The sequence below is a fragment of the Solanum verrucosum genome, unplaced genomic scaffold (assembly GCF_900185275.1).
Source record: "Solanum verrucosum unplaced genomic scaffold, falcon-dt-bn FXZP01000241.1, whole genome shotgun sequence".
Taxonomy (NCBI): Eukaryota; Viridiplantae; Streptophyta; class Magnoliopsida; order Solanales; family Solanaceae; genus Solanum; species Solanum verrucosum.
Window position 1 is genome coordinate 254599 of NW_026020543.1, and position 9479 is coordinate 264077.

Below are 9479 nucleotides of genomic sequence, written 5' to 3' on the forward strand. Positions count from 1 at the left end.
GGGCGTGTGTCATAGATTTTAAAGGCAATTAAGATGATCACTTGCCCTTGGTTGAATTTGCCTACAATAATAGTCACCACTCGAGTATTGGTATAGCCCCTTGTGAGGCCTTATACTGTAGGAGATGTAGGTCTCCGATTGGTTGGTTTGAGGTTGATAAGATTGCTCTTATTGGTCCCGAATCGGTTTATGAGGCTATTGAGAAAGTTCAGCTCATTAGAGAGAGGTTGAAAACGGCTCAAAGTAGGGAAATGTCTAATGCCGATGTGAGGAGAAGGGAGTTAGAATTTGAAATAGGGGATTGGGTTTATTTGAAAATCTCACCCATGAAGGGTTTGATGAGGTTTGGCAAGAAAGGGAAACTTAGTCCCCGGTTTGTAGGCCCATACCAAATTTTGAAATTGCCTATGAATTGGACTTGCCAAATGAGTTGGCCCGGACTCACCCGGTATTCCATGTTTCTATGCTTAAAAAGTGTATTGGCGACCCGGTGTCCATTATTCTTTGGAAGGGTTAGGTGTGGATGAGAGCCTTTTCGATAAGGAGGTTCTGGTAGAGATCCTCGACCGGCAAGTCAGGAGATTGAGAAACAAGGAAGTAGCTTCCGTTAAGGTTTTATGGAGAAATTATCTAGATGAGGGTGCTACTTGGGAGGCCGAGGCCGATACGAAGTCTCGATATCCTCATCTTTTTCCTTCCACCCCTAATCAAACTTGAGGTAAGTAGTTCCTCTTGAATCGTCTTTTGTGGCGGATGTGAAGGCCAAGCAAGGTCTTGATCCAACTTTAATTAAATTAAAGGAACCAGTGCTTAAGAAGTCCATTGAGGCTTTCTCCTAAAGGGGAGATTGTGTACTTAGATATGAAGATCGTTTATGTGTTCCTAATGATAGTGAATAAAGGGAACATATCTTGTTAGAAGCCCATAGTTCTCGATATTCCATTCACCCGGGAGCCACCAAGATGTACCACGACTTGCAGGAGATCTATTGGTGGAATGGAATGAAGAAGGATACTGCGGAATTTGTGGATAAGTGTCCTTATTGTCAACAAGTGAAAGTTGAGCATCAGAAACTGGGAGGTTTGTCCCAAGACATTAGCATCCCACTTGGAAGTGGGAAGATCTGAATATGGACTTCATTGTTGGTTTTCCACGCACCCGACGACAACATGACTCGATTAGGATTATAGTGGATCGGATGACAAAATCGACTCATTTCATTCCCGTCAAGGTTTTTTATTCGGTGGAGGACTATGCTAAGTTGTACTCGAGAGAAATGATTAAGTTGCATGGAGTGCCTTTATCTATTATCGATGATCGTGGTACCCAATTCATTTCTCAATTTTGGAGATCTTTTCAAAAGGGTTTTGGTACTCCTGTTAAGCTTAGTACGACCTTTCATCCACAAACTGATGGGCAAGTGGAGCGTACTATCCAAACTATGGAAGATATGTTGAGAGTTTGTGTGATAGATATCAAGGGTAATTGGGATTATCACTTGCCTTTGATTGAGTTTGCCTACAACAATAGTTATCACTCAAGTATTGGTATGGCTCCATTTGAGGCATTATATGGTAGGAGATATAGATCTCCTATATGTTGGTTTGAGGTGGGTGAAGTTTCCCTAGTAGGTCCCAAGTTGGTACATGAGGCTATAGGAAAGTTTGACTTATTAGACAAAGGTTGAAAATTGCCTAAAGTTGGCAAAAGTTCTATACCGATGTTAGAAGAAAAGATCTTGAGTTTGATGTGAACGATTGGGTTTACTTGAAATTTTCAACCATGAAGGGTGTAGTGAGGTTTGGTAAGAAGGGGAAGCTTAGTCCTCGATATGTAGGCCTATATCAGATCTTGAGACGTATTGGTAAAGTTGCGTATGAACTTGAATTGCCTAACGAATTGGCAACGGTGCATCCTATTTTTGATGTCTCCTTGTTGAATAAATGTATTGGTGATCCGACATCTATAGTTCTCTTAGAAGGCTTGGGAGTTAAGGAGAATCTTTCTTATGAGGAAGTTTCGGTTGATATTTTAGACTAGAAAGTCATAAAGTTGAGAAATAAAAAAATTCTTTCATGAAAGTTTTATGGAGGAATCAGTTAGTTGAGGGCGATACTTGAGAGGCCGAGGCCGATATTATGTCCTGTTATCCTCATCTCTTTCCTTCTACCCCTACTCTAGCTTGAGGTATTGAGTTCCTCATGGTTTACTCTTTTGGTGTCATGTGTCTTAGATATTCCCATGATTTCCTCATTTATGCATGTCCATGAAAAAGCTTGAGTTTTGAGAAAATGAGTCAACGTGATTGATTTCTACATGTTTATGTGAATTTGAGTATGAGTTGCATATAGACTTCATGATATAATGTTTTGAACATGCTTTAGCTTGGAGTTGATGTTTCCTCCCCGGATATGTGCATTTGTGTGATTTCATTCATGTTAGGTTGTTAGGTTTAAGTTCCTACCCTCCTTATGTTGTCTTGAATCTCATTCGAGGACAAATGATCCCAAGGGAGAGATAATGTAACACCTCGGATTCAAAAAAGGGAGAAATTTTAGTTTTTCACAGATCTATCAGCACTGATGACACCGCTGACGGTCCGTGGGTGGGACAATAGACCGTAGGTAATGGCCATGGTTGGGGAGTTGGTTTTTCCAAAATATCAAGTTTTCTATATTTTTCAAAGGTTCACCACGGATCGTAGGTCCCCACCGTCGATGGGTTCGACAGTTATTTTCTCAAGGGCTTTTGCGTCTTCTCCTAATTATTCTAACCTAATACTATGTTGCTTTTCCCTTCACTAAAACCCCTTATATAAGTGTTTTTAACCCCAAAATTTCCCAATGGAAATCATTCTCCCAAATTCACAAAAGAAGAACAAGTCTTCCTCTCCAAACATATTTCTCTCTTTAGAAAGTTTGAAGAAAAAAGATTTAACCTAGGGTTTCAAGTCAAATCTCCTAATCCTCCATTGAAGTTAACTGATTGGTATTGAGGTATGATAGTCTTCATCCGTGGATCCCTTCCATTCATGGAGTTCCCAACTTCTCTAATTTTCAAAGTTAGAAATCCCCAATTGAGTTAGGGTTTTTCTTCTATGTTATGGGTTCTCTTGATTATTGATTTAATTATTGGATTTATGATATTTTATGAATGAATTGAGTTAATCTCATGTTTTTATGATCATTCCCCATGAATCCATGCAATTCCCATGTTTTTCCATGTTATGAGTATATGATGTGGGTTTTGAGTTATGAAACAAGAGTTTACGAAAGTAAGGATCTTTTCATGAAATTGATGCAAATGTTTTAAGGATACTTTGAGAGTGCAGTATCAATGTTGTTGTAGTGGTTAATTGTTGTGAAATGGTTGCTCACGTAACTACTTCATGCATGAATGTGAAATATTTTCTCACATAAAGGATTCTAAGGTTGAAAGGTCTTCTCACCTAAAATGGATCAAAGATTTAAGGAGCTATTCTAATGAAACCTTGCTTGGATTGGTTATTGAATGATACCGTTCCATGGAGGACATATGGCTTAGCTTGGATTGGCAAGATGATGTGCCTTTCGATGGATAATAAGAACAAGTTAAGAAAATGCCTACTCTATGGGATTTACGCTTAGCACCAAGAGATATTGAAATGGGAGCTCCCCCGTTAGTAGAGGTCAAGTTCTAGAAGAAATCTCTTTATCACATACCTATGTGCCCTTATAGGATGATTGTCTTAGATAGACATTAGCTAGTGGATCCACATAAGCAAGAAGTTCGTGGTCTTACCTTGGCAAGTAGGAGACCCCTTTTCGGTGTGGGGTAGACACAGAATTCCGTATTGATAGCTCACATGGTCTTATATGTCGTTTAAAGGTAAATCTCCCACAATAATGAACTTAGGTTAATTTTACAAGTATCTCATGAACGTTTTAAAGATGTTAGCTTGCATTGACCATGTTTTATGACTTATGTCCTCTAACCCTTTTTATATCGCATTTTAGCTTGGTCATTGCATTTCATGGAAATGTTCCTTTTTAGCATGTTTTAAATGTTGTATGCATAGCTATCATACTTGGTACTTGTTTTCTACTAACACATAATCTTTCCTACATTTCCCCAAATGTAGTGCCCAACAGTCAGGGTTCCCAATTTCGTGGCTAGAGTTCGTTGAGGAGATTTTCGAGCTTTGGTGAGTCCTCATGCTTCGAGAACGGATTTTCATTGTTTTCAATTTTCTTTCTTTACAGTAAATTTTGGAATATGATGTATGGGCTATGCCCAGATTCATTCATATGTACTAGATGGATTTGAGACAAATGTTTAGACTTTCGCTTTACTTTCATAAAACTTTTAGACTTGAAATGTTTCTCTTTATCTCTTTGATATTCTATTTCTTGTATAATGAATGCTAAGTGGCTTGTATAGGGCCTCTCAGGGTCCTATACACCATTTTACGCCTAGGGGCTACTTTGGGTCGTGACAAATGTGATAGATGTTACATAAGTTACAAGAAACTAATGGTCATATGAGTTAAAAGAAACTAATGACCATGAGTGCTACAAGAACTAATGGTCATATAATTAAGTTACAATAACTAATAGTCATTTTTTACCATAATTTATACCCAATAACATATGCACTTAATATTTTATTTTAATAATAAAATGCATATACACCAACACTTTATCTAATTAATAACTAATAATATAATTATGATATAATTCATCATAAAATACTTTTTGCAAAAACAAGTAGATTAATTAATCCACATCATTCAACGTTATGGAAATTCCATAAAGTAATTAATTCTTTATAAAAATGATACGACTGTGCAAATTGTTTTGCACTTTCAAACACAATTGTGTTGTTCTTGTTCTTTACAATGGTATTATATGGCGCAACCAAAGGTGATTTAGAAAACACCGCAGTTAGAAATAGTTTAGAGTGAAAGCTATGATTAGAAATATTTTTCGTCAATGTGTTGGTACATCGTAGATTAAACAAGCCTCATTTAAAAAATGTTTAAGATAAACCAATTGTGAATATATCCCGACATTTATTTAAGCGAGCTTGAAGACAAAGGGTTGTAAGGCCAAATATGCACAATATTAAAAAAATTATTTAATTAAGACTTGTGGCGGTAGGTCTAGCCCCTCACACCATACATGTGGCTCCTACACTCATCGGTGCACATAAGACAACTAGCTAGATATTATTTCACCAAGTTATATTTTTTTCCAAACCTATTCCTTATATTTAATTGTGGAGGTGCTATTCAATTTTAAGCTAAGGAACTAGGACGGCAACCATATCCACCGAGCTTTTGAAGAAGACACGTATAAAGGCGAATTATGAGTTTGTGGGCGAGAAATCTAAGAGCGCATATGTAAGTGACTTCAAGCATTGAAAAGTTTTCTTATATTCGTGTTAATGTTATTGTTTAAATCATTCTCATGTTTACCCCTAGCATTAAGTACATATATCGTTATAATATTACTAGCCCTAGGAACGTGAGTTAATTGATATAAGTAAATATATCATAGTGGAGCATACATAAATTCATCTCTAACTTCAAAGATAAGAACTTTTGTATGTAAGTTTGACATAAGAATATAACTCTTCACAAAATATAGCATGAAAATCTTGTGTTAGAAGCTGGAGGTTTGATATTTTTAATGCTTCATGAAAAATCAACTATTTTATTATATCAGAGGAATTAATATATTTTAATTACTAAACGTAAGTTTTAATAATCAAAAAAGAAATTGGCTATAAAAAAGATACGTATAAAGAAAAATATTACAAAATGTCTAGGTGGTGTAATATCAAATTTGTAGAAAATAATTACAAGTTTAAACGGAAAAGAAAGAAAAGTAAATAAAGACGTGACATCCATAATAAAAGACATCACATTAAAATATATAGAGAAAAATATTGTCATATTGATTGAATCACATTTTGTTAGAAGTCGACTTGCTATAGGCAAAATGTTTCATACGAATAAAAAACTAAAATCATTTTTAAAAAACAGAAAAGGAAGCATGACTATGTTAAAAATATAGATAAACTATATTTCTTGAACTATATATTAAAATTAAATATGATTTCTAGTACAATAAAATTCAATGTAACATTTAGTCATCTTTTTACTTTACATTATTTTTTATTTTACTTTTACTTATGCACTAATTTTTGTACCTCTATATATATGTATTAGTTAAGTACATGAATTTTCTAAACATTTGAGATTACATATAAAAAGGAAAAAGTACAAACATGTTTTAAAAAGATCAATGATTATCAAACAACGAAGAAAACATAACTATAAATGTTTATCAAAGACATACTCTTTTATGGGTCTAGTTGTGAAAATATTCTACGGAATTAACATGCTTACTCTCAAAATAATTAATTATAACTATAAATTAGGATTAACTTTATTATATTTATATCCTAAAGATAGAAGAAATGAAGAATATAAAAATATAGTAATCAATTACGAAGTTACATTTAAAAATTCCAAAAGAAGGAGATATGACAATAAAAATTCACTTACAACTTCATATTGCAGAATATTCATCTTGGAACTATGATAATTTACATATTTCTCAACAAAAAGAAGATGAATATGCATGAAATTTTAAAGAAAACAAATAAATGAATCGGTAAGAATTCTTACATTTACAAATTGGTAATGAAAATTGTACAAATAATGTAGACTAATCTAATGTAGAATGCAAGATGATCACAAATTTGGATGAAAGAAAGGAATACAAATAATGTTGTGTGAGTGTCTTTTGTAGACTCTTCATTACCCCCCACTTATCTTATAAATTAGACTCTTCATTACCCACATTTATAGTACATGAATATATGATTGCATTAAGATCTTGTTTGACTTTTCGTTTCCCATATTTAGTACATAAATATATGATTGCATTAATTAAGATCTTGTTTGATGCATGAATTTAAATATAACTATTACTTAATATTTAATTAATTAAATATATATTAATATTTAATTTATTTTAGAGGTAAGATAAGGGCAAAATGGTAATCCAACTTTGAGGTTAGGAGCTTCCCACTTATATATATACTAGATTCACTGCAAATGCACGTGTAAGTTAAGTCTTGAGATCCCTATACACGAGTTATTTTATCTTTTATGTATATTTTAGGCTTTCAACATATCAATATGTATTTAATATTGCACTCATACTAAGTGAATGGCCAATCTATTTGCCTCCTTTCTTGTTGGGCATGTAGTGACGAACATCGTATTCTTAAATTGTTATTAGGCAATTTGTTAGTAAGTAATTGTGCACGAACTAGCAGTTTGTCTTCTTAGTTATGCCGTGTCATGAACTGTATGTTCCCTTTTAATATTTGAAATTCAGTGTACCTTATATTTGAATAACTTTATATACACAAAAGTAATGTCTTCTGTGGTAGTTGTTTGATGTTTTTCATATCGTCTCCTCTTCCACCAAACCTAAGAATTAGTCCAATATAATTTTCATTAGCTACATGTGTGGTGCATGTTTTTTCCTGTTTGATTTCTTACAATTTTGGTATTAATCAAATCTCACCTAATACTTTCTTGTATATAGTATTTCTTGTGTATGTCCTAGTGCATTAATCTGGTTGTTCAATCATGACCTGCACTTTGTTTGTTGGCATAGATATTCCTCTAGATAGTGCAACGTATAGTTTGTCATGCGAGAAAGCATGTTGTAGTAGGTATACTCGTACATTTGATATCGTTTGACCTTTAGCTTTATTTATCATCATTGCAAAAACATAGACGTATTGGAAATTGTTTCGAAATAAATTTGAGAGGGTGTCCTTCATTTTTGCGTGGGGGGTGGGGAGTGGTGATAGTTGTATTGTTAGAGTAAACACCTGGTTTGTGGCATATTGACATGTTTTTTCTGCATGTATGACATTCTCGTCAAAGCCTCTACAAATCAACCATGTCCCATTGCATAAGCCATTTGCGGGGTCCAGTTTTCTCAGCTGCATGATGGAGGCATTTTCTTTCAAAACTAACCTAATGTATAAAATTAAAGGAATCATCAATTGTTATGTATAGTAATCGTGTAATTCTTTTCTTCTCTTTTGTGCTATGAAGTATCACAATAAGATAACTGTAAAAGTTAGGATGGATTAGACAAAGTACCTATGTAGTGGAGTCCATTGGGCATTAAGGTGTTTAGGTATAAATACAAATCATATATTTACTGAGCAATTCTATGTAGTCTTTCACGCTGCATCCTAGTAAATATTTAGTTGCTTCAAATTGTATAACTCGGACACGCTGTTCTCCACCACACACTTCAATTCGTAAGCAGTATATATTTAAAAAGGGGAAGGGGGTGGTTATAGTTGTATTGTTGGAGTACACATCTGATTTGTAGTATATTAACCTGTTGTTTTTTCTGCATGTATGACATTCTCATCAAAGCCTCTACAAATCAACTATGTCCCATTTCATATGCCATTTGAGGGGTCCAGTTTTCTCAGCAGCATGATGGGCGCATTTTCTTTCAAAACTAAACTAATGTGTAAAATTAAAAGAATCATCAAATGTTATGTATATGTAATCGTGTAATTCTTTTCTTCTCTTTTTTGCTAAGAAGTATCACAATAAGATAACTGTAAAAGTTACGATGGATTAGACAACGTACCTATGCGGTGGAGTCCGTTGGGCGTTAAGGTGTTTAGGTCTAAATACAGTTCATCTATTTACTGAGGTTGATTCTATGTAGTCTTGCACACTGTAGCCTAGTAAATATTTATCTTCTTCAAATAGTATAACTCGGGCACGTTGTTCTCCACCACAAACTTCAAGTCGTAAGCAGTATCTATTTAAAAAGAGGAGTCATTTAAAAGTTAAAGCTAATTTATTTTCTAATTAGTAAATGTAGAATCGAGTTTTTATTAGAGTCTAACCTCATTTCATATTCTACATTCTCACTGTTGCAATTGTTAAAAGATTCAGTATGTTCTATAACTTTCACTTTTTTGCAACATTTTTTGCAAGACGAATACCATGGCTCATCTTTATTAAGTATGTCTACAATTGTTGCTTTGAACTTGTACAAACAATCTTGCACATCGCCAATATACCATATTTGTGATTATATTTTGGATATTAAAATGGTTATTATTTTAATAGAGTACAAGTAAAGGATAGTATGTACTTGTGAATCAGCTAGCAATACATCCATAATATATACCAACGGACCGTCTATGGCTCTTATCATTTCCTTACTTAGTATTACCATAAAATATTTATTTTCGGCCTTTACCATTTCACGTCAGTATTTTCGATGAGATTACTTAACTGTATCACCCATTTTGAGTGAGATCTGCTCCGTGCAAAGGTTTTAGGAACTTAAGAATTTTAGTATGTAATTACCCAACAATGATAATAGAACAATTGTGTCCTATTATAGAAACATTAAAAGTAACATGTCTACAAT